This window comes from Giraffa tippelskirchi, chromosome 10 (genome assembly GCF_054371585.1).
Source record: "Giraffa tippelskirchi isolate mGirTip1 chromosome 10, T2T-mGirTip1v1.2.pri, whole genome shotgun sequence".
NCBI lineage: Eukaryota > Metazoa > Chordata > Mammalia > Artiodactyla > Giraffidae > Giraffa > Giraffa tippelskirchi.
The window spans coordinates 143,871,156-143,897,931 of record NC_137284.1 but is presented as its reverse complement, the minus strand read 5'-3'; the positions used below and the strand labels follow the sequence as shown (position 1 = coordinate 143,897,931).

The following is a 26,776-nucleotide window of genomic DNA, read 5'->3' as shown; positions in this document are numbered from 1 at the left end:
AAAAACAGAAACAAATTTCTGAAATCTGAAAGATTCACCAATCCCTGAGGAAACATCATAGGGGCCAGTGTAATGCTGTGGACATTCAAGAAAGGGGAAATTCTATATCAGAGAACTGCCTTTATTTCATGTCTTAAAAATAAATAAATAAACCTAAAAATCTTTGGCCAAAATTACACATCAGTTCAGTTCAGTAGCTCAGTCATGTCCGACTCTTTGCGATCCCATCAACTGCAGCACGCCAGGCTTCCCTGTCCATCAACAACTCCCGGAGCTTGCTCAAACTCACTTCCATCGAGTTGGTGTTGCCATCCAACCATCTCATCCTCTGTGATTCCTTGTCCTCCTCCCTTCAATCTTCCCCAGCATCAGGGTCTTTTCCAATGAGTCAGTTCTTCCCATCAGGTGGCCAAAGGATTGGTACTTCAGCTTCAGCAACAGTCCTTCCAATGAAGATTCAGTGTTGATTTCCTTTAGGATGGACTGGTTTGATCTCCTTGCAGTCCAATGGACTCTCAAGAGTCTTCTCCAACACCACAGTTCAAAAGCATCAATTCTTCGGCACTCAGCTTTGTTTATACTTTCAATAACACTTAAATTGTTTCAGATGGTTTTGGTATCTGATGTAAAAATTTTGTGTGTCTTATTTTGACACACATCAGTCTTGTGTAGATATTAAAAAGATGTTTTACATGTGCCTAAAGTTTATGAACTGAGCAAATGACTATAATAATCTAAACCTTTAAGTAAGTAACACTTAAGAAGACTCTTTGTCTTAACATATAGCAAAGATATTTTCTTCAAAATTGAACAGAGTCATGCTCTTTAAATTGTTGGTACCAAGAAATTAAATGGCTTATATAAAGAGTCTAAGGTTATGGAATTTTTTTTTTTACTGTTGCATAGCCATTTGTTGAAATATATTAGCTACTCAAAGATTCATGATTATGGTTAATAAAACAGTAGTGTGTCAGCAAAAGAGAGAGAAAGAGAGGCGGCAAGATGATGCACAAAGAGAGACAAGGAGAGAGAGTGAACATCATTTTTCAGTATCTTCTATGGTATGTCTTGGTATGACTGAGAATATCCTTGTTTAGCTAGAACTGTTGAACTAAACAGTTCCAGAGGAAACATTCTGCTTTGGTTATAATCAGATCACGTTTTTTTAGGGAACAGAGCAAAGTGGTTTTTTACCCTGGAGATAGATAAATCTGGTTTTAGTCTGAGAGGCTGTTTCATCTCTTATACCTAAGTTTCTTCTGTATAAGATCAGGATCACAGTTTTTACTTCATAATTTTTATGGGATTAAATGAAATCATATTAAAAAAGGTGTAGTATGGATCTCAGCACTTATTTTACTTATATATTTTGGTTGTGTTGTTGTTTAGTCTGTCAATTATGTCCGACTCTTTGTGAACCCATGGACTGTAGCCCTAAAGGATCCTCCATCCATGAGATTTCCCAGGCAAGAATACTGGAGTAGGTTGCCATTTCCTTCTCCAGGGGATCTTCCCAATCCAGGGATCAAACCCACATCTCCTGCCTTGGAAGAAAAGATTCTTTACCACTAAGCCACCAGGGAAGCCCCTTTTTTATATATTATAATTAAGTAACTACTATAAAAAAAAAGGCCATAAGTCTTAATGGCTAATCAGATCTTTGTATTAATGGTCAAGGCAGAATAATCACTAAGAATATATATATGTATATACATATATATGTGTGTATATATATATATATACAATACTTTATTGTATTTATTTATATATATTATATATAATATATTATATATATATAATACTGTATATACTGTATACTGTATATATATATATATACACACATATATATACCAGAATAATTAACCATGGGAATATCAGTGTAGGTGCAGATGATACATACAATGCAAAGAGGAAAACTGAGAATAAAGAGGGATGACTTCTGGATGGCAAAGTGAAGAACTTCACAGACGCTCTCCACAATGAAACAATACAACTGGTGAATATTATTTACAACAACAATTAACAATTTCTAGAAATTACTCTAAAAACATATGGTAAATGAATAAACATTTATTTGAAAAAATCTACTAAATTTTGGAAAGAAAAGCAAGAATCTGTGGCATTTGGGTCATGACCCACTCCTGCTGTCCCATCTGAGAGCCCTATTGGGACCTAGAACACATCTCATAGACAGTCATCAAAGATTACCCCTGATTTAATTGGATTAGACTTAAAAGCATTATTTCAAATGATAGAGTAATCATCTAGAAATTAATGGAGGCTAACAGCTGGGCGTGATACCAAAGAGGCAGACAGCATAACAAGGATATCAGGGAGATAAACAGCAAAAAAGAAACCAGTTAAAACCTCTGTCAGCCCAGGATGACTGTCTGCATGCCTAAGGCTTTGCCATCTGAAAACTTATGAGGTGCAGCTTAAGCATTACTTAGAGGGAAATTTATAGAGGTAAATGCCTACATTTAAAAAAGAAGAAATCTCAATTCAATAACACAACATTCCATGTTAAGAAACTGTTAAAAGAAGAGAAAACTAAACTTAAGCACAATAAATGAAATAATAAAAATTAAAGTGGAAATAAATGAAATAGGGAATACAAAAACAACAGAGAAATCAGTAAAACCAGAAGTTGTTTTTTTTGAAAAAGGGCAACAAAATTGACAAACTGAGCTAAACTAAGAAAAAAAATAAACAAGGCTTCAGTTACTAAACTTTTGAATGTAAGAAAGACACCACTACTGATCTTGCGCAAATAAAAAGGATTATAAGGTAATAATTATATGTCAACAAATAAGATATCTTAGAAATGGACAAATCTCTAGAAAGACACAAGAGAGTGCGGCTTTTGCAAAAGTGGAGACATATGAATCAGTGTAAGAACGGGTCCAAAAACAGTTATATTTATGGCCATTTGATCTTTTGACAAGGGTGTGAAGAAAGATAAATGGAGGAAGAAAAGTCTTTTCAGCAGTTGTTACTGGTACAACTGGATATGCTGGATATCTACATGAAAAAGAATGAAGAACTGTTTTCTTACTCCATCCACAAAACTTAACTCAAAATGGATCATGGAACTAAATGCAAGATTTAAATTATAAAACTCTTAAAAGATAGTGTAGAAATAAATATTTATGAACATATTTGAGTTAGACAAAGCATTCTTGGATATACTATCAAAAGCAAATAACAAAAGCAATGATAGGTCAAATGACATAAAATTTTTTCAAGTGCTACAAAGGACACCATTAAGAAATTGAGAAGATAACACAGGAGAAAATATTTGCAAATTTTATGTCTGATAAAGAGACTTGTATCCAGAATGCATGAACTCATCATAATAAAAAGAGAGCTAACATATTAAGATAGTGCTATGAGCCATAAGTACATGAAAAAAATGCTCAAGATCATTAGCCATCAGTGAAATGCAAACTGTAACTCTAATGAGATACTGTTTCACAACTAGGATGACTTTGACCAAAATGACAACTGATTACAAGTGTTGACAAAGTTGTGGAAAAATTGGACACTTCATACATTTGTGGTGAGAATGTGAATCACCACAGCCTCTTATATCTGACAATTCTTTTAGTAGGTTAAAGATAAAGTCAACATATGGTCCATTATATATTGGCAGAGGATGTTCTGCCATATGAAGGACCTTCACTATATGAAGGACCTTCACCATATGAAGGAAAGCATGTTCCCTATCCATTACCTCCCAGAGTTTGCTCAAACTCACATCCATTGAGTCAGTGATGCTATCTAACCATCTCATACCACCATTCCTAGGTATATATCCATGAAAAATAACTTCCATCCATACAAAAACTTGTATGTGAATGTTTGTAACAGCATTGATCATAACAGCAAAAAAGTAGAAACAACCTAAGTGACCACTGACTGATAAATGGATAAACCAAATTTGGTATATCCACACAATGAAATATTACACAATAAGAAAAAGAATAAAGTACTGATACATGTGACCACCATGGGTGAACTTTGGAAACATTGTTGTTTCTCAGTTGCTAAGTTGTGTTCGACTCTTTGCGACTCCATGGACTGCAGCACACCTGGCTTCCCTGTCCTTCATTATCTCTCAGACTTTGCTCAAACTCATGTCTACTGAGTCAGAGATGCCATCTAACCATCTCATCCTCTGCTGCCCCCTTCTCCTCTTGCCCTCAATCTTTCCCAGCATCAGTGTCTTTTAAAGAGGAGAGTGAAAAAGCTGGCTTAAAACTCAACATTAAAAAAACTAAGATCATGGCATCCAGTCCCATCACTTCATGGAAAATAGATGGGGGAAAAGTGAAAACAGTGACTTTTGAAAACATTAAGCTAAATGAAAGAAGCCAGAAAAAAAGATCAAATATCATATTTGTTCCATATTCTTGGGCTTCCCTTGTGGCTCAGCTGGTAAAGAATCTGCCTGCAATGTGGGAGACCTAGGTTCAATCCCTGGGTTGGAAAGATCCCCTGGAGAAGGGAAAGGCTACCCACTCCAGTTTTCTGGCCTGGAGAATTCCATGGACTATAGTCCATGGGGTTGCAAAGAGTAGGACATGACTGAATGACTTTCACTTTCACTTTCATTCATAGGAAATTTCCAGAATAGACACATCTATAGACATGGAAAATAGATTACTGTTTATTAAAGGTTGTGGATGGAAAGTGAGGACCATGGGATGGGAAATGATTTATTAAGTTTACAGGGGATTTTTTGGTACTGACAAAAATGTACTAAGATTTGATTGTGGTGATGGTTGCATAGCCCAGTAACTATGCTTCAAACCACTGAATTGTAGACCCATATGGTGAATTGTGTGACAAGTAAATTGTAGCTCATTTAAACCATTTTAAAAGAAATGAGAAAGAAATTGACACAAGTTCTGCATCAATGGTCTGAAGAGGAAGAGAAAGAGAAAATGGAAGAGAAAAGGCAAAAGTGAGCAAGTTGGTGTGCAGGAAACTATTGATGGTTTTTGACAGGAGAGAAATAATCTCTGGTATAAAGGCAAAAGTCTTGAAAAGTTCCTCTGAAAAGATATAAAAATTTTCCTACATAAGTATAAAAATTCTGGCAAGCCATTTCAAAATGGATAAAAAAACCTAAAACACTAATTTACTGTAGTTAGAAACCTATTATTTTAATTGTTCTATAATCATAGTTCTTATTTTTCGTGTTATCAATAAATCCAGAAAATGTTCTTTTTTGTTTACTAAGTATTTCCTTTGATTTAAATTTGCTTTCATTTGTCATGATTTTGTATTCATGTTCCTTTTGCAAGTTCTGAATATATTTGCTTATTTATACTCATATCACTAGTAATAAGAATAATAATATCCTATAATCAGAAGTTTTTGTTATTAAATCAGCCTCTAATTTTCTTTAGAAGTCTACCTATTCTTGCTTTTAATAGAGTGATAATGTCTCCCTTTTAATCTCACACCATATCTCATATCCAACTGTCACAATTTGAACATTATCTATTCATGGACTTTACTATTATAATCTTAAAATCACAATGCTTGAAAGTCACTCTAGAAATTATCTTGACCACTTCTTTATGTTTATCCTGGTTTTTACCTCCTATCTCATTTCCACAGATAAAAATTCTTTGTTATATCTTTTATTTGCTCTGATAGCTCACAATTTTACATGATTCAAAGCAACATTCCATTTTCAAGAGCAGTGGAGAACAGCTATCTTCTTTTAATATTATTTTATATTTGTAAGTGTGTTTACTGTCATCTTTCAGACCTCTGCTTACTATAACCCCGACTTCATTTTATTTGTCAGTTAAAAAGACAAAATAGAACAAACAAAAATTGGTAAAAATCTGTACTTAAATGTGTAGTATGAAATAGGTAACATTTAATGCAATATTGTATTAAACATAATAGCTAGCATTTGTTATTCAAAGCAACTTATGTGTTTTCTATCATTTAATATTTACAAGATTACTTTGAGGAAGTTCTACTATTATCTCCATTTTACAACTGAGGAAACTGAGGGACAAAGCTATTATTTGCTCAGCATCAACTGAGACATTTGTGATTATTTTAACATTTAAAAATAGAAAAGGTAGATTAATACAGAACACTGAAAACACTCCAAATAATTTAAAGATAGATCAAATAGCTGTTATTTTTGTAGCAAAAACAATCTAGTGAATCCTCATTTATGCATCATTCATCTTTAACAGCCATCAACTTTCCACCTAACCTTGCTTCATTTATAACACTTACTCAAATCTCTTAAGTTGTAATTATTAAATATCTTGATGCAAATCCCAGAATTCATTGATCTCTTGTAATTTTTGCATAAATATTTATTATGCATCTCACAAAGACAGACCTCCTTTTAACATAATCACAATACTAACAATACTCAAACAATACTCCTGTAATATCCTAAAATGTATAAGTAGTGTTCACAATTCCCTGATAGATCAGTTTTTCACAGTTTGAATTAAAATTCAAATAAGGTCCATATATTATAACTAGTTAATGTGTCTCAATCTATAGATTTCTCCTTAATATGTAGTTTACTGTTATTTTGCAATTTGTTTGTTCAAGTAACCACTTACTCCCTTTGACCATGGAGCTTCTCCTCCAATCTGTATTTTGAAGAGTACATCATGGTCATGTATTTCAACAGATCTCTTTCACCAACACTTTTTGAACTTTCTGTAGTTAATTCTAGAGCCCTGATCACACTGTGGTTTTAAGCTTTAGCAAAAGTATTTCATAGGTGGTATGTATTTCTTAATTGGAAAACCGTGTCTTTCTAGAAAATTGAGAATGCAGAGAAAAATCTACTATCCATATTGTTTGGTTAAGATCAAACATAAGAGTGAATAGAGAAGAAAATTTTGCCTGAAATTTAACATGAAAAATAGATTCTAAAATATGGACAGACTTAAACAGACTTAAAAATACATAAATAAAAGTATTTCCCTGAAGCTTAGTCAGAGTTTACTGGACCAATCAACATGGATGAAGCACTTTCCAAGCCTTAATTTGAAATCTTTCAAACTGACTCACAAGTTACAAATAGGTAGGCTTTGTTCTTTGTTCTTTCATGGTTTGTGCTCTAACATTCACTACTAAAGGTAAGTCCAGCATCATTTGTCACACATTTCTCAGTGACATTGTTTAATTTCTATAAAAGAAAGCATGAAATCAACTTTGAAAAGTAGTAAAGAATACTGACAGTAAGAGCAATGGCAAGCTTTCCTGAGGAAAGAAGAGGCCAGAGAAAGAGAATTTGTTGAAGTATCATAAAATGGATTTTTTTTTTTACTTTTGAAAAATTTAAAACAAGGGAAGTCTATTGCTATTTAATTCTAATCCCAACTGTATAGAATGGATTGCAAGAGAAAAAACCATTAGTCATAAATTTTGTAATCATCCATCCTCCTACCTAGGAGATATGCAGCTCCTATTTTCGGCCAAACTGCCTCTTGTTAAATCTGAAATTAATGGATTTGTATGAAATGGTAAGAGATCAGGGGATGGGATTAAAACATGATCCTGGGGGAAGAATACGCTTGCAGTATGAATTGCTTTTATATGTCATGGATATTTTTCCTCTCTTCTCATCCAAAATTCATATGGAGCCCTGGTAATGTCATCTCAGTCAGTGTGTTGGCAAAATAGAGATTTTTATGCAGGTTTGTAGAGAAATCAACTATCTATTAGACTCTTCCTTCCATCACATTCTTTCATCTGTATTCTTTACATTGGAGGATGACTCTCAGTCTTCATTCTACCTTTCTATTCCTTTTAGGGATTTTTTTTTTCCCAATGACATGGAGCTCTCTGGCATGTGAATCTGACTGTGTAAAAGTAAAGTTCATGTTCAACTGTTTAGCTGAATCAGAGGAACAAGAGGGTCTTGGAGTTAGAGCTATCCATGGTTTTGATGGAACGTAACCACTATAAAGTACAGTATCTTAGGACATGGTACTTTTTATTCAAAAGATATAAAGGTTGTTGGATATAGTAAAATTAATATAGTCTTTAGGATCGAGAGTCCAGGTTTATACCTCAGATCCATAACATGAATTGGCATGTCTCTTACTCTTAATTTAAGTGTTTCCTCAAAAGTAAAAAATGAAAAGAACTTCATGTTTTTCTGGCAAAGTATGAATATCACATTGCTGCTGCTGCTGCTGCTAAGTCGCTTCAGTCGTGTCCAACTTTGTGCGACCCCATAGACGGCAGCCCCCCAGGCTCCGCCATACCTGGCATTCTCTAGGCAAGAACACTGGAGTGGGTTGCCATTTCCTTCTCCAATGCATGAAACTGAAAAGTGAAAGTGAAGTCGCTCAGTCGTGTCTGACTCTTGGCGACGCTATGGACTGCAGCCTACCAGGCTCCTCCGTCCATAGGATTTTTCCAGGCAGGGGTACTGGAGTGGGTTGCCATTGCCTTCTCTGGAATATCACATTAAATGTCTATAAAATTATGAATTAAAAATCACATTATCATATATATATATATATATAACATATAGTATGCGATATATTATATACATACACAGTTAGCTTTTCATGGTACTGTAGAACCATAAAAATAACCATGCAAGCTGAAACCTCGAAAATGTTAATAATATATGGGGACAATGTAATTTTCTTTAAAATTTTTGTTGATATTAAGAACTGCTTTATTCTTGGTTATAAATGTATAGAAAAAATGAAAAAAATAACAAAATTAGTATTTCCTTATTATATTGTGATTTAAAATATTAGAAGAATTAGGAATGAAAATTGAAATGCTTTATTCCTTTGTTAATAACAAACATTATCTATGTATACCTATGGCTGATTCATGTTGAGGTTTGATAGGAAACAGCAAAATTCTGTAAGGAAATTATCCTTCAACAAAAAATAAATTAAAAAAAATAACAAACATTATCAAGAATAGATTTTGGGGGGCTGCACCACGAAGCATGTGGGATCTTAGTTTCTGAACAGGGATGGAAGCCAGGCCTCTGCAGTGGAAGTGTGGAGTTCTAGCCACTGGCTGTTGTTGTTCAGTTGCTCAGTCATGTCTGACTCTTTGCAACCCATGGACTGTAGCACACCAGGCCTCCCTGTCCCTCACCATCTCCCAAAGTTTGTCCAAGTTCATGTCCATTGCATCGGTGATGCCATCCAGCCATCTCATTCTCTGACACCCTCTTGTCCTTCTGCATTCAATCTTTCCCAGCATCCGGGACTTTTCCAATGAGTCAGCTATTTGCATCACATGATCAAAGTACTGGAGCTTCAGCTGCAGCATGAGTTCTGCCAACGAGTATTCAGGGTTCATTTCCCTTAAGATTGACTGGTGTGATCTCCTTTCTGTCCAAGGGACTCTTGGGAGTCTTCTCCAGCACTACAGTTCAAAGGCATCCATTCTTTGGCACTCTGCCTTCTTCATGGTCCAGCTCTTACAACTGTACGTGACCAGTGGGAACACCATAATCTTGATTCTCCAGACCTTTTCTGGCAGATTAATGTCTCTGCTTTTCAACACACTGTCTAGGTTTGTCATAGCTTTTCTGCCAAGAAGTAATTATCTTCTGATTTAATGGCTATAGTCACCATCTGCAGAGACTTTAGAGCCCAAGAAGAAGAAATCTGTCATTACTTCCACATTTCCCCCTTCTATTTGCCATGAAGTAATGGGGTCAGATGCCATGATCTTAGGTTTCTTAATATTTAGTTTTAAGCTGTCTCTTTTACTCTCTTCCTTCACCCTCAAGAGGCTCTTTAGTTCCTCTTCCCTTTCTGACATCAGAGTGGTATCATCCATGTATCTGCGGTTGCTCATGTCTCTCCCACCTATCTTGATTCCAGCTTGTAATTCACCGAACCCTGCATTTCTCATGATGTGCTCAGCGTATAGGTTAAACAAACAGGGTGACAGTAGATGTAGCCCTGTCATACTCCCTTCTCAATCCTGAATCCATCAGTTGTCCCATACAGGAATCTAACTGTTGCTTCTTGACCCACATACAGGTTTCTCAGGAGACAGGTAAGATGGTCTGGTATTCTCATCTCTTTAAAAGCTTTACACAGTTTGTTATGATCCACTCAGTCAAAAGCTTTAGCATAGTCGATGAAACAGACATAGATGTTTTTCTGGAATTTCTTTGTTTTCTCTATGATTGAGTGAATGTTGGCAATTTGATCTCTGATTCTTCTGTCTTTTCTAAACCCAGCTTGGATGTCTGGAAGTTCTTAGATCATATAATACTGAAGCCTAGCATGCAAGATTTTAAGCATGATCTTACCAGCACGGGAAATGAGTGCAATTGTTCCATGGTTTGAACATTCTTTAGTACTACCCTTCTTGGGAATTGGGATAAGAATTGACCTTTTCCAGTCCTGTGGCCACTGCTAGGTCTTTTGGAGTTTCTGACATATTGAGCACAGCATTTTGATCACCAGATAATTCCCTATCAAGGAATAGTGCTTGAATAATGCTTGTGTAACATTTGACTCAGAGTGAGTATCTTTTCAGGACTTGGGTGAATAGTCATTCTCCTTTTTTAGTTTGGATTAACTTCCAAAATTTTATTCTTCACATTTTCAATGTCATGTAATATCTTAGAGTTCCTTCAATGTGCAAGATGTGACAATGTCACTTGCCAATGTCACATCCTTTTTTTCATTGCAACTACTTCTGAATTTTCTTCCACCATTTATTACTTTGTATTTCTAGGCTCTTTCATCTTGTTGACCAATTTCCTCTTTTGATTATTCATTTTTGTAAAATGTCACATGGGTTTATCAATGAGAGACAAAAAGGAAATGTAAGTAAAAACTTCCCTATGTGTAAACAGATGTGAAGTGACCAATTACCTATTGACTATGAAAGAAATAACATAGTTGATAGCTGATCATTTGTCTTGATTTGTTGATCTGTGAACTGAAAAGCTAGCGGTGAGCTTTGTATTTTACACATTACTCACAGAAAATAAACTGTGGTACTAAAATTTGAATTGTGTTGTTGGAGGGCTAATATGTTTTAATTAAACCATAGTAACAAAAATGCGTGTATGTCAAATCATGCAAAGTGAGTGCTGTCTGTATACGATAAAGATAGTTCATTCAGTTTCTTTTGAGGTGTTACTTATTACACATAACTTTATTAACTAGGACTTAAGAATTAATTCGCCTTCACAGACCATTTGATACCAATAAGAGTACCAGTTATACTGATACAACTGAAAATTCTGTTTTTCCATGTTGGTTCTTATCTCTTTATAGAATTTGTGTTAGCTTTTTGCTCTGTTGACTTAATATCTCTGATGGGTCAAGAAAATCCTTTGAATTGCAATTTGTTCAGCTTTTTTTTCTTGTTGTAAGGATGGGAGCAGACTGCTTTCAAGTTTTCTTCTCTGAGTGAAAATGAGATACCTATGTAGGACTCCAAGCAGAACACCATAGAGTCTCCTTTGATAGAAAGAGGGGACACTGAGCACATTACAGGGTATTGACTCCTGAAGCATGGTTTTTAATTGGGTAATACTGGACAAAGACATTACTCTGCCAACAAAGGTCTGTCTAGTCAAGGCTATGGTTTTTCCAGTGGTCATGTATGGATGTGAGAGTTGGACGGTGAAGAAAGCTGAGTGCCGAAGAATTGATGCATTTGAACTGTGGTATTGGAGAAGACTCTTGAGAGTTCTTTGGACTACAAGGACCAGTCCATCCTAAAGGAGATCAGTCCTGGTTGTTCATTGGAAGGACTGATGTTGAAGCTGAAACTCCAATACTTTGGCCACCTCATGCAAAGAGTTGGCTCACTAGAAAAGACCCTAATGCTGGGAAGGATTGGAGGCAGGAGGAGAAGGGATGCAGAGGATGAGATGGTTGGATGGCATCACTGACTCGATGGACATGGGTTTGGGTAAACTCCGGGAGTTGGTGATGGACAGGGAGGCCTGGCGTGCTGCGATTCATGGGGTTGCAAAGAGTTGGACACGACTGAGCAACTGAACTGACTGACTGACTGGACAAAACATAAGTATCTATGGATAAATAAATTGTAATAAAGGCTATATAGCAATGAACTGAATAAAATAAATTTATACACATATAAAATTTAAAGACCTAAGAAATGTGTCTTCAAATGAAAAGCATACAGAAAAATACTGAAGGAAGCATTTGCAATATGCATTGAGATAAATGCACATATAAAGCAACATTAGATACCATTTTTTTCATGTAGATATCTATATAGTAGTAAAAATAGTAAGGACTTAGAGGTTAAGTGCAACTTATTCTGGAATTTTGTAAAATTAATTTCCAAAATTTCATGTATCTCTTGACTGAATTACTTTCCAAGAAATGTAACACCAAGGAGGAAATGACATTGGCTTGCACTCTCCTGCCACATCCCAAATGCCTAGAGAATACATACTTTTCTTTTACATTTTCTTGATTTGGCTTGGAAACCTTCATGTTCTCCCACCATTTTTTGTTTGTTTTTAACTAAATGCCAGTGGTACTTACTTCTTCCTAATATCCTGACATAATCCCTATTAGCAAACAGTATTACCTACCACTTCCCAAACCAATGCATTTGCTCTTGCCAGTCCTTCCGCCCAGCACACAGTCCTTTCCATATCAACAACTGACTTCATTTTTTTTGCCACATTTCTTATACTTGATCTTTAAAAAAATATTCTGCTTTATTCTCCCAGCAAGCATGATACTTTACTCTTATAAAGCATCAGTTATTTGTTTATACTCTCTACTTTGCTCCTTTGTTTGATATTGCATATTCTTCCCTTCTTTTATGAGCCCTTAAATAACACACTACAGAAAGCCATCTATTTGGATGGCCTCTTCTTCCTCTGTTTCATCTCTTTAGGTGCTAATGAACCCTCTGTTCAGTGCTTAATGATGGTGATTGGCTCCGTCATCCTTTTAGGGCTCTACTATTTGACACTGAATATTGAAAAGAAAATCTAAATTAAATGAACTGAACTCTGGATTATGGTTTATCATGATGTCACACTATACTAAGAGTTAAAATAATCCAAAGTTTTAATTTTAAATGGTGGTAGAACTGACTACTCCTACATTTTATGAAAAAATATTCACTCACAGAAATAATACATATAACAATTACACTACATTACAATTTATATGAAGATCATGAGGTTTGTTTTTCACTTTGATTTGAGAAAATTTCATTTGCTATAGTTCGTTTATGTGACATTGTCAGCTTAGAATGGATTAGAAGTAATACACACGATAAAATATTGGAACCATTTCCCTCTTGGTTTCTGTTTAATGTTGAAAATATGAAATAAGAGGCAGTTTCAACTTCTTTCCCTTACACTCACAGATCCCAGACTGTCAGTTTAGGCTCTGGTCCAAGTTATGTTGGAAATTCAAGCTGACTTGGGAGCCTTTGGACCATTGCAATGCTTTTTCTATCCAATTTACAGAAACATTCATGCCTAAGGCCCTTAGCCTGCAAAAGTTAATTTGGGATTGATGTGACAGGAACTCTAAGCTTTTGCTGGGAAAGTAAGAAATAAAACATGCAATAGAAGCAGAGAACAAAGAGGATTAAAGCAGCACATACCGACTTTCCCTATACTACCTCCATATATATCTAGTCTTTGCTTTTCCTTATATTTGGTTTTGGATTTAGTTTATCCATCCATAAATTATTATTTTCATATATAAAGTTTCATTAAATATTTTTACAGTGATAATCAAATGAAAAATATTAATATTGCAATGGCAATGTAACACAGTGGCTAACCTTGGCTATTGAGTAAGAAACATAAATTCAAGGCAGTGGTCTGAGTTCAATTAGCTATGTGACCTCAGAAAAATTATTTAACAATCCTAGACTCAGGTTCTGCATCTATAAAATGGGAATTATAATAATACCCAAATCATAACATCACTGACTCAATGGACATTAGTTTGAACAAGCTCTGGGAGATGGAAGGACAGGGAAGTGCTGCAGTCTATAGGGTTGCAAAGAGTTAGACATGACTGAAAAACTGAACAACAACAAAGTCATAACATTATTGTATCTTTATGCTGAGAATAGGCCACCTCATTTCCCCTTCATTCACTCAAAGAACAACATTTCAATTCTCTCAGTTCTTCTCTGTACCCCCAAAGAATTGTTCCCCAAGGGTTTAATTATATGGGATTCCTTTTCTTTTGTCTTTAACTAGAGTTAGCTAAAGAGAAACATAGCAGGATATCTAAGAATAGAAAGAGATAGAGCAGATACTTTCCCTTCTGCTATAGACTAAATATTTGTATCCTCCCAAAGTTTACATGTTAAAATTCTAATGCCCAATGTGATAGTTTTTGGAAGTGAAGTTTTGGGGGAAGTGACTGGTCATAAAGGTGTAGCCTACATGAATGGCATTAGTGCCCTTATAAAAAATAAACAGATGATACCACTCTAAGGGCACAATATGAAGAGGAACTAAAGAGCCTCTTGATGAGGGTGAAAGAGGAGAGTGAAAAAGCTGGCTTAAAGTTCAACATTCAAAATACTAAGACCATGGCATTCAGTCCCATTACTTAATGGCAAATAAAAGAGGAAAAGTGGAAACAGTGACAGATTTTATTTTCTTGGGCTCCAAACTCTCTGTGGATGGTGACTGCAGCCATGAAATTAAAAGACACTTGTTCTTTGGAATGAAAGCTATGACAAACCTAGATATCATATTAATAAAGAGACACCACTTTGCTGACAAAGATCCATAGAGTCAAAGCTATGATTTTTCCAGTAGTCTTGTGTGGATATGAGAGTTGGACCATAAAGAAGATTGAGCACCAAAGAATTGATTCTTTCAAGATTCTTGAAAGTTCCTTGGACTGCAAGGAGATCAAATGAGTCAATCCTAAAGGAAACCAGTCCTGAATATTCATTGGAAGGACTGATGCTGAAGCTGAAGCACCAATATTTTGGCTCATCTAGTGTGAAGAGCCAATTCACTGAAAAAGACTCTGATGCTTGGAAAGATTGAGGGCAGGATATGGGTGTGACAGACGGTGAGATGGTTGGATGGCACCATCACTGACTCAATGGACATGAGTTTGAGCAAACCCTGTCTGAAGGTCAGGGAAGCCTGGCATGCTACAGTCCATAGGGTAGCAAAGATTCAGACACAGATTAGTGACTGAACCACAACAACAACAACCAAGGATGCCTGAAAAAGTTCCCTTACTTCTACCATGTGAAGCTTACAGCAAGAAGACAGCTACCTGAGAACCAAGAATGAGGTCCTCACCAGACACCATTTTCGAGTGCCTTGATCTTGGATGTCAAGTTTCCAGAACTATGTTAAAAAGTTTCTGTTAATTACGAGCCACCTGCTCTATGGTATTCTGTTATAGCTGCCCAAACTAATAAAAATCCCTCTCCTTAATTTCACAGTGTGGTCCAGTTTTCCAACTCCTGTTGGAAGCTCTCCCCTCAACAGCTTCAGATCTCTGAACTGGTATCACTTTCTTTCTGCGTCCTTTTAAGTTTAGGGACAGTAATGGCTTTTGACTGTTGATAGACTCTAGACAGCTGAATGTCATTCATTTGTTCCCTAACCCTCGCTTTAGTTTTGGAAATTAACTTTCCATCCCTAAATAGCACTTGTGAAAGCAAGACCAAGTTAGTTTTGTTATTTTGGATTTTGATAAATATAAACTTCATAATTGTATGAATAATAAGCATATTATCTCTCATCCAACATTTAATTTTTATTAAGGATTCTTCTGTCACTCATAGTGTGTGTATATATATATATATTCCATATTTATGAATATTTTCTATTTTTGTTATTATTCTATTATGAAGCAGAAAACAAAACAGCACATAGATCTTCAGGTACAGAAACATCATGGATTTGAAAAAGTCAGTAATTTTAAAATTATTTTCCATACCTTACCTAATTTGATTTAATTATTCTGCTTAAGAATACACTGAGAAGTGCTTTACAGGGACAATCTATGATCACACATACACATCACATGTGTATGATCACACATGCCTTGGGTCACAATTAATAATAATGATTTTTCCTGAATGATTTTACACGTGAAGCTCTCTCTCACTTTACATTAAGGCCAATATATCTCACAATATTTTTGACAGTCTTTTTCACGTTCATATTATGAGACACAACACAGACCCATCTGGTAGCCCCCGGTGCGTTTGACACATACAAAACCATCCAGGGTCTCCTCCAGCTCTCCTAGTTCTACAGGCAAAGGCAGAATGAATGATTCCCCTAGCACCTTAAGAACTGTGAACTTTGCACTTCTATATTCTCATGACTAAAAATGGAGGCAGAGAAAAAGAATTGAAACTCTTTGAACTACAGGCTTTCACAACAGCACTGCTGTTTTAGCAGATGCAAGTGCTTTATATTAACTGTGACAGGAATTGCAGGTCTTGAGCCAAAAGAGAAAATAAATGTTTACTATTCAACTAGAAAGCTAAAAATCAAAGGCAGGGAGTGGGAGGCAAACAGACATAAAATCATGGATGAAGGTAATGTCATGGAGCTCAGTTTAGTAAACTTGTGCATATCCACATTCATATAAATCAAAGTAACTTGCCCATGCAGATGTAGTAGATTTGTTCCTGTTGGGTGCCAGCATTTCATCTGTGCAAGTGGACAGAAACTAGCCTAAGTTTTATTAAAATTACTAGATCTCCAACTGTATATTCTGTTCCCTCAGTGCTTTCTGGTTTGAAATTCTTAGTTCCCTCAGAAAAGACTAGCACTACTCTGAAAGCACTACTACAATAAATAAAGGAATTACTTGACTACTGAACACACGGAAATAATATAGGGTATATTTTAAAATTGTTTGGTAGTTTGAGCATTCTTTGGCATTGCCTTTCTTTGGGATTGGAATGAAAACTGACCTTCTCCAGTCCTGTGGCCACTGCTGAGTTTTCCAGATTTGCTGGCATATCGAGTGCAGCACTTTCACAGCATCATCTTTCAGGATTTGAAATAGCTCAACTGGAATTTCATCACCTCCACTAGCTTTGTTAGTAGTGATGCTTTCTAAGGCCCACTTGACTTCACATTCCAGGATGTCCGGCTCTAGGTGAGTGATCACACCATCGTGATTATCTGGGTTGTGAAGATCTTTTTTGTACAGTTCTTCTGTGTATTCTTGACACCTCTTCTTAATATCTTCTGCTTCTGTTAGGTCCATACCATTTCTGTCCTTTATCAAGCGCATATTTGCATGAAATGTTCCCTTGGTATCTCTAATTTTCTTGAAGAGATCTCTAGTCTTTCCCATTCTGTTGTTTTCCTCTATTTCTTTGCATTGATCGCTGAGGAAGGCTTTCTTATCTCTCCTTGCTATTCTTTGGAACTCTGCATTCAGATGGGAATATCTTTCCTTTTCTCCTTTGCTTTTCGCTTCTCTTCTTTTCCCAGCTATTTGGAAGGTCTCCTCAGACAGCCATTTTGCTTTTCTTTTTTTTTTTCCAGGCTATGGTTTTTCCAGTGATCATGTATGGATGTGACAGCTGGACTATAAAGAAAGCTGAGCGCTGAAGAATTGATGCTTTTGAACTGTGGTGTTGGAGAAGACTCTTGAGAATCCCTTGAACTGCAAGGAGATCCAACCAGTCCATCCTAAAGGAGATCAGTCCTGGGTGTTCATTGGAAGGACTGATGTTGAAGCTGAAATTCCAATACTTTGGCCACCTCATGCGAAGAGTTGACCCACTGGAAAAGACTCTAATGCTGGGAAGGATTGGGGGCAGGAGAAGAAGGGGATGACAGAGGATGAGATGGTTGAATGGCATCACTGACTCGATGGACATGGGTTTGGGTAAACTCCGGGAGTTGGTGATGGACAGGGAGGCCTGGCGTGCTGCGATTCATGGGGTCGCACAGAATCAGACACGACTGAGCGACTGAACTGAACTGAACTGACTGATACTTTAAAAAGCAGTAAGTATGACTCTGCCATGTTTTTGGATCCTTGTAGAACAGTCTGAGCGGGGAGCACTATACTCCTAAATTAACAACCAAGTTAAACCCAGTGTTCCTAGAATTATTCAAAGAAAGGCACAGTGTTTGAACTGTTCCAATGAAATCAACAGAATTACTCTAGGGAGTACATAAATCCACCAGGCCTCCATGATTCCTCTAGTTTTAGACAGCTCCTCTACATAGAAAACCCTAAAGATTCCACCAGAAAATTATTAGAGCTAATCAATGAATATAGTATAGTTGTGGGATATAAAACTAACACACAGAAATCCCTTGTATTCCTATACACTAACAATGAGAAAACAGAAAGAGAAATTAAGGAAACAATTCCATTCACCATTGCAATGAAAAGAATAAAATACTTAGGAATATATCTACCTAACGAAACAAAAGACCTGTATATAGAAAACTATAAAACACTGATGAAAGAAATCAAAGTGGACACAAATAGATGGAGAAATATACCATGTTCAAGGACTGGAAGAATCAATACAGTGAAAATGAGTATACTACCCAAAGCAGTCTATAGATTCAATGCAATCCCTATCAAGCTACCAATGGTATTTTTCACAGAACTAGAACAAATCATTTCACAATTTGTATGGAAATACAAAAAACCTCGAATAGCCAGAGCAATCTTGAGAAAGAAGAATGGGACTGGAGGAATCAATCTGCCTGACTTCAGGCTATACTACAAAGCTACAGTCATTAAGACAGTATGGTACTGGCACAAAGACAGAAATATAGATCAATGGAACAAAATAGAAAGCCCAGAGATAAATCCACGCACCTACAGACAGCTTATCTTTGACAAAGGAGGCAAGAATATACAATGGAGAAAAGACAATCTCTTTAACAAGTGGTGCTGGGAAAACTGGTCAACCACTTGTAAAAGAATGAAACTAGAACACTTTCTAACACCATACACAAAAATAAACTCAAAACAGATTAAAGATCTAAACATAAGACCAGAAACTATAAAACTCCTAGAGAAAAACATAGGCAAACACTCTCCGACATAAATCACAGCAGGATCCTCTATGACACACCTCCCAGAATATTGGGAATAAAAGCAAAAATAAACAAATGTAACCTAATTAAACTTAAAAGCTTTTGCACAATGAAGGAAAGTATAATCAAGGTGAAAAAACAGCCTTCGGAATGGGAGAAAATAATAGCAAACGAAGCAACTGACAAAGAATTAATCTCAAAAATAAGCAACTCCTGCAGCTCAATTCCAGAAAAATTAACGACCAAATCAAAGAATGGGCCAAAGAACTAAACAGACATTTCTTCAAAGAAGACATACAGATGGCTAACAAACACATGAAAAGATGCTCAACGTCACTCATTATCAGAGAAATGCAAACCAAAACCACAGTGAGGTACCATCTCATGCTGGTCAGAATGGCTGCTATAAAAAGTCTACAAACAATAAATGCTGGAGAGGGTGTGGAAAAAAGGGAACCATCTTACACTGTCGGTGGGAATGCAAACTAGTACAGCCACTATGGAGAACAGTGTGGAGATTCCTTAAAAAACTGGAAATAGAACTGCCATATGACCCAGCAATCCCACTGCTGGGCATACACACCGAGGAAACCAGAATTGAAAGACACACATGTACCCCAATGTTCATCGCAGCACTGTTTATAATAGCCAGGACATGGAAGCAACCTAGACGTCCATCAGCAGACAAATGGATAAGAAAGCTGTGGTACAGATACACATGGAATATTACTCAGCCATTGAAAAGAATACATTTGAATCAGATCTAATAAGGTGGATGAAACTGGAGCCTATTATACAGAGTGAAGTAAGCCAGAAAGAAAAACATCAATACAGTATACTAACGCATATATATGGAATTTAGAAAGATAGTAACAATAACCCTATATGCGAGACAGCAAAAGAGACAAAGATGTATAGAACAGTCTTTTGGACTCTGTGGGAGAGGATGAGGGTGTGATGATTTGGGAGAATGGCATTGAAATATGTATATTATCATATGTGAAATGGATTGCCAGTCCAGGTTCAATGCATGAGACAGGGTGCTCAGAGTTGGTGCACTGGGATGACCCAGAGGGATGGGATGGGGAGGGAGGTGGGAGGGGGGTTCAGGATGGGGAACACATGTACACCTGTGGCTGATTCATGTCAATGTATGGCAAAACCACTACCATACTGTAAAGTAATTAGCTTCCAATTAAAATGAATAAATTTATTTAAAAAAAAAAAAAAAGAAACTTGAAGCTCCCAGAAACTTTAAGTGAACTAAACACCTAGGCTGCCATGTGAAAAGACCTAAAGGTTAAAGATGTACACAAATGTTTTTCATACATGGCCAGACAGAAGCTCTAAAAATAATTTTACAAAATATGCAGAAACATGAAACACTACAGATCCATTAAGGAAATATGTAAATTAGGGTAGGTACACACTGGAAATAAACCAATACTCATAGAAATGAAAAATAGAATTATTAATAATTATACCTAGAAAACAGGTATAAACCATGTCCATTTTGGATAAATCAGGATGTATGATCGCCAAAACATAATTCAACATGGCTAAACTATGGAGTATATAGGAGGAAGTCATGGAATTGAGAGTAGGTATGCAGGAACTGGCAAAGATTTTTGGACTTCATCTGTATACAACAAGAAACCATTCTACATATCTACTAATTTGGCAGATTATATGCCTTATCAATATGCTCCTTTTTATAAATCTGAAAATCAAGTACAAATATACCTGATTCAGACTAAGTCTTCCAAGTTTTTCATGTTCCAGATATTTATCTACCTACTGAACACTACTTATGATATTTGGGTTAAAAGAGAAACACGAATGATGAAACATAGTCATTGACCTCTGGGGAGAACAATTATTTATATAAACTAACTAGGCTTACTAAAATTCAGAATAAAATAAGTTAGATGAGAGAGTACACTTGGGGTCTCTGTTTTTTAACTTTGTTTTCTTCAGAATATGCAGCATAGGACTCTCTCAATAGAGGCTCAAAAATTGTTTAGTTGGACTATTTGAACTTTAATTATTTCCATAAGTAGAGGCATTCCCAGTAAAATGGATTATTACGGTAAGATGCCTCCATCATTTGTAACCAACTGTTTGCAATCTGTGACACTAAATTAAAGTCAGCATTGTTGTTGTTGCTGTTCAGTCACTAAGTCATGTCCAACTCTTTGCAACCCCATGGACTGCAGCACACCAGGCTTCCTTGTCCTTCACTATCTCCCAGAGTTTGACTAAACTAATGTTTACTGAATCGGTGATGTTATCTAATCATCTCATCCTTTGCTGCCCTCTTCTCTTCTTGCCCTCACTCTTTCCTAGCATCAGAGTCTTTTCCAATGAGTTGGCTCTTTGCATCAGGTGGCCAAAGTATTGGAGCTTCAACTTCAGCATCAGTTCCTCCAATGAATATTTAGGGTTGATTTCCTTTAGGATTGACTGATTTAATCTCCTTGCTATCCAAAGGACTCTTAAGAGTCTTCTCCAGCACCACAATTTGAAAGCAACAATTCTTCAGCACTCAGCGTTCTTTAGGATCCAACTCTCCTATCTGTACATGACTACTAGATAAACCACAGCTTTGATTATATGGACCTTTGTTGGCAAAGTGATAGCTCTGCTTTTTACGTAGACAGTTAAATTAGAAATTGTATTAGGCCAGCTAACTTTATCAAAATGCATTTTTTTTCATTTTTTATTTTCCCATGAAATCCAGCCTACAGGATCAGTTGTTTCCAAGTGTACAGGCAATAATCCATTTCCTAATGTATAGCAATGTTATCTGGGGGAGTTCTTATGCAAGCAATTTTCTGAGAAATATAATAGGGAACAAAGAAAGTGGAATAGGCTGTCTTTAAACAGTGTGAACAAGGCATTAGATTGTTTTGCCTTCCTAGAACAACAAGATAAACATACATGTCATCTGAAATTATACCTGTCATAATATAAGGAAATAGCACACATGGGGTTTTCCTCCAAACTATGATATTTTCTTTGTTTATAAATATTGCTCTAATCTTTTGATTCAAAATATGAACTTTCAAATTTCAGAGCTTAGTTACATTGCTAGTTGCTGAAAAACAAAGTAATGGAAACGAGGGGGAAATCACCATTACAAATTAAAAAGTTATTTAGTTCAGTTCAGTTCAGTCGCTCAGTCGTGTCCGACTCTTTGCAACCCCATGAATCGCAGCACACCAGGCCTCCCTGTACATCACCAACTCCCAAAGGTTACCCAAACTCATCGCCATCAAGTCGATGATGCCATCCAACCATCTCATCCTCTGCCGTCCCCTTCTCCTGCTGCCCCCAATCCTTCCCAGCATCAGGTCTTTTCAAATGAGTCAACTCTTCGCATGAGGTGGCCAAAGTATTGGAGTTTCAGCTTCAATATCAGTCCTTCCAATGAATATTCAGGACTGATCTCCTTTAGGATGGACTGGTTGGATCTCCTTGCAATCCAAGGGACTCTCAAGAGTCTTCTCCAACACCACAGTTCAAAAGCATCAATTCTTCGGTGCTCAGCTTTCTTTATAGTCCAATTCTCACATCCATACATGACTACTGGAAAAACCATAGCTTTGACTAGACAGACCTTCGTTGGCAAAACGATGTCTCTGCTTTTTAATATCTGATCTAGGTTGGCCATAACTTTCCTTCCAAGGAGTAAGCATCTTTTAATTTCATGGCTGCAATCACCATCTGCAGTGATTTTGGAGCCCCCCAAAATAAAGTCTGTCACTGTTTCCACTGTTTCCCCATCTATTTCCCATGAAGTGATGGGACCAGATGCCATGATCTTAGTTTTCTGAACGTTGAGCTTTAAGCCAACTTTTTCACTCTCCTCTTTCACTTTCATCAAGAGGCTCCTTAGTTCCTATTCAGTTTCTGCCATAAGGGTGGTGTCATCTGCATATCTGAGGTTATTGATATTTCTCCCGGCAATCTTGATTCCAGCTTGTGCTTCTTCCAGGCCAGTGTTTCACATGATGTACTCTGCATATAAGTTAAATAAGCAGGGTGACAATATACAGCCTTGACATACTCCTTTTCCTATTTGGAACCAGTCTGTTGTTCCATGTCCAGTGCTAACTGTTGCTTCCTGACCTGCATACAGGTTTCTCAAGAGGCAGGTCAGGTGGTCTGGTATTCCCATCTCTTTCAGAATTTTCCACAGTTTATTGTGATCCACACAGTCAAAGGCTTTGAAGTCAATAAAGCAGAAATAGTTGTTTTTCTGGAACTTTCTTGCTTTTTCCATGATCCAGCAGATGGTGGCAATTTGATCTCTGGTTCAGCTGCCTTTTCTAAAACCAGCTTGAACATCTGGAAGTTCACGGTTCACGTATTGCTGAAGCCTGGCTTGGAGAATTTTAAGCATTAGTTTACTAGCATGTGAGATGAGTGCAATTGTGCGGTAGTTTGAGCATTCTTTGGCATAACCTTTCTTTGGGATTGGGATGAAAAGTGACCTTTTCCAGTCCTGTGGCCACTGCTGAGTTTTCCAAATTTGCTGGCATACTGAGTGCAGCACTTTCACAGCATCATCTTTCAGGATTTGAAATAGCTCAACTTGAATTCCATCACCTCCACTAGCTTTGTTCGTAGTGATGCTTCCTAAGGCCCACTTGACTTCACATTCCAGGATGTCTGGCTCTAGGTGAGTGATCACGCCATCGTGATTATCTGGGTCGTGAAGATCTTTTTTATACAGTTCTTCTGTGTATTCTTGCCACCTCTTGTTAATATCTTCTGCTTCTGTTAGGTCCATACCATTTCTTTCCTTTATCGAGTGCATCTTTGCATGAAATGTTCCCTTGGTATCTCTAATTTTCTTGAAGTGATCTCTAGTCTTTCCCATTCTGTTGTTTTCCTCTATTTCTTTGCATTGATCGCTGAGAGAGGCTTTCTTATCTCTCGTTGCTATTCTTTGGAACTCTGTCCCAAATATGACAGTTATGTTATTTACATAAATTTGAATATTTGGAAGCTTGAAGCATTGACTAAGAGTATAGCTATACCTTAGATCTATTTCAAGGTAGGTCTTAATGTCCTTTCATAGTATAGATAAAGTACTTTTTGATGCTTATAAAATAATATATTTTATTATTATTAGAATTTGATGTCTTCCTCAATTCAGCTGAATGTTTTGTAGATAAGTACTAAATAATTCAGAATTTTAAAGTTTCCAATGGAAATTGGGCAGCTTTTATAGCCCAATTTCCATTCAAGCCATAAATCCATTCATGCCTAACTTCATGCAGTAAGAGATAACATAGTAGTCTAAAAAGATTAATGCAGTTGTAAAGTTTAGATTATGAAATGATTTTATAGTACCTAGAAGAATTTTAACTTTACTAGTGAGATTTGGACGAGTCATACAAATTCCTCAGATGATTAATATATTTAACATACCATGGGGCTTCCCAGGTGGCACAGTGATAAAGAATCACCTGCCAATGCAGGAAACACAAGAGACGCAGGTTTGATCCCTGGGTTGGGAAGATCCTCTGGAGTAGGAAATGACAACCCACTCCAGTACTCTTGCCCGGAAAATTCCACAGACAAAGGAGCCTGGCAGGCTACAGTCCATGAAGTCGCAAAGAAGTTGGACACAACTGAGCACACACACACACACACATACATCATAATATATCAACTTTCTCCATTACTGCATTGCATAGACAGTAATATAAACTAAGGTTAGAGAGAGATTGGCCAGAAACTTCATTAACAACAAAAATCAAGATTAACCTAGAGGTCTCTTGAATCACGATTTAGGATTCCTTCAATTAGAGATAAGGGTGGGATGTGTATGTGTGAGAGAGAAACAGACAGACAGAAAGACAGACACAGAGAGAAGGAGGGGGGGGAATTCACACTGAATATTAAATACTGAATGCCACTTAAAGTCTCAAGAACATGAAAATTAATGTATGGCTTGTAGATTACAATTTTAGTTCCATTCTTATAGCTAATTAGCTGCATTTTGGTTGTTTTTTTTAGTTGTCAAGAATGAGCACCTGAAACTTTTATAAGAACAGTGACTCATATTGACAATATGAACCCAGTGACCACGGGGTTGCAAAGAGTCAGATACGACTGAGCAACTAACACACACACCATCATAAATGTGCACCATTATTCTTCATTCTAACTATAGGATAAATGGGTCCCAAACAAAATATTTTAGAAAAGTTTAAGTAGATAATTCATGAAGCATTTTTCTTACTTTTTAATAAAGCAGATGGAAATGAGTTCATGGTTTCAGACAGGAAATACTAAAACTTTGAAACCTTTCTCACACACTAGCAGGAACAAAGAAGCTCAACATCAACTGTCTAAATAGGAGATTAATCAATTAATTAAACAGATTAATTCATCTTCTCACCTGACTCCTCCCTCCTCAAACTCATAAGCCAAGGCAGGATTTGTCCAATAGCTAGAATTTTAGTAGATTTCTGTACCAACTTTATCTACCTTGGTTAGCTTGACTTGAATTTCTCACCTCCTTCAGTGGGGCAGATGTCTACCACAGATGACTTCCTACCATTCCCAGTAAAGAAAAGTCTAATACTTTTTAAGATTTATAAAGCTCTATAAACATAGTTTATTAAGACTTCTGGAGTGAAAGGTACTCTCTAAATATAAGATATTAAAGTGCTTAATCAAAAGCACCTTTTTATATCCTCCATCAAGCTGAATAAACAAAAATGCAAAAGAACATAATATATCACTGCTGGAATATCCATCACAAATAGCCATAACTTTTCCATTTTTGGTTAGGTCTATTTGTACAGCCTTAAGTTACAAAGATTTCCAAATGCTTATTGAAATGTAATACCACCTTCTTCACCTCCCCCCTGCCCCTGCCACATTTCTGTCACAGATATAATCACTTTCTAAGTGCTGACATAAACAAAGTTACATGTTCTTGCTTTATGAAGTTGATCACAAATCTTTAGCTGGAGGATTTAACTTTCACTTTGCATTGGATTTATAATATAAGACAGAAAAATGTCAATAGTCCATATGTAAGGAGTGTGAGGATGAATATCCTACCTTTGATAGCCAACTAAGCTTCAGAATAAGTTCCAGCTTCATACCTGATGACTATGTTGAATGTAAGAACTCTGCTGTATTATTTACAAAGACTAGTCTTGGATGCTGGGCTGGTTTTAACCTTTTTTCCCGTAAGTGGAAGAGTATATGTGGTATGAAAGAGCAAAAGGCAATAACTTCATAAGTCTGTTTCTTTTGAAAAATATTGTATCATACTCTCAAATTCATGAAATCAAGAATAGCACTCAGACAAATATTATACCATTTAGAATAAGAAAACTTGCCATAAAAAGGGAACAAAATGCTAGATGAGTTTCCAAAAAGAAGAATTACTATGAACAATGGGAAAGCCTTCTTAGATATGGATATGACAATAGAGAAGGGCTTTCAAAATCTGATGCCCCTTTGTTTGACAGGTAATTATTTAGGGACACTTGAAAATAAATACAAAAACTATATAACATCAGGCTGAAATTAAACATATCTCAGATTCTAGACCTTAGGAACAGCCCAGTGGGAGAAGAGTAACAATACTGAACTTGGCCTCCCAGACAAACACAAAAGAAGTAGAGGTTTAGCCCTTTGCCTGTAGCCCATAGCTCTCCAAATATTTTCCCACTGCTCTTCCTTATCTGGCTTCCCTGGTGGTTC

The 26,776-nt window shown here is 36.5% G+C and overlaps 1 protein-coding gene across 46 annotated transcripts in view; it reads right to left on the bottom strand.

Moving 5' to 3' along the window:
• Positions 1 to 26,776, bottom strand: part of CHRM2 (cholinergic receptor muscarinic 2) — a 688,089-nt gene that overhangs the window by 364,431 nt on the left and 296,882 nt on the right. The window lies entirely within an intron of this gene.